Here is a 964-nt window from a genome sequence, read left to right on the forward strand (position 1 = left end):
ATTCTTAATATCTTTTTTAAGACCTCTATAGTATTATACTTATAGAGCTTTATCTCCCTATAATAGCTTAGATACGATTTATATAAATTCTAAAGTATAGCGGCTAGTTAAGCCCTTCTGCTTTAGAACTGCTATTTTCTATTCCGCTGTCTATTTTTTATTAGTGTCTCTAAAGGTTATCTAAAGTACTAACTCGAAGTATCTATAGTTACTAAACATAATATTAGTTTCTAGTTTCCGATTATTTGCGTCGGCGTTGCTAAGCTAGTCTATAAGCATTAGGTTAAACTAGTTAAATACTTTTTTTTTTAAGAAGGTGGCTGCTATATAAACCTTATCTAATTTAAATTTAAGGTTGCTTTAGTTTATACACAGGTATAGTTTTATCTGTATTATAAACGCTTATAAAGCTTTTTTCTCCCTAGTAAACTCTTCGGGTTTATTTATTTTATAGCCTTTATAGCTAACTACTCTAGTAGTAGTAAGCTCTTTTTAAATAGTTTAGAAATTTCCTTATAGAGCTATAATTTTTTTATTTTTAGTATTGCTAGCTTTTTCTAGTATTTATATCCGTATAAGTAACACCTGTATATATATTGCTACCTTAGTTATAGTTAAGGTTAGTCTAGTAGTTATACTACCTAAAAAAGTTAGTAGGGCTATTTTAATTAATTATCCGTATATAACTCCTTTAATATAGCGGTGTTTAAAGTATAACAGGTTGTCTCTTCTATACCTTCTAAGTATTTTATACTAAGGCAGGGTATAGGCAAGTTATTATCGGGGTGTAATAGTCTTTAAAAGGTAAGGTAATAATTAATTAAGGTCTAAAACAGGGTAGTTACTTCTAATAGGTAGTATTAAAGTCTTAAGTTAAATATAAGGTTTCTATCTATATAAAGGAGCGTCCCTTTATATAAAAGCTCCGTTCTAAAAAACCTTTTACTTATATAGCTTGCAGCCT

Source organism: Mytilinidion resinicola (genome assembly GCF_010093595.1).
Source record: "Mytilinidion resinicola strain CBS 304.34 unplaced genomic scaffold BDZ99scaffold_26, whole genome shotgun sequence".
Classification (NCBI taxonomy): Eukaryota; Fungi; Ascomycota; class Dothideomycetes; order Mytilinidiales; family Mytilinidiaceae; genus Mytilinidion; species Mytilinidion resinicola.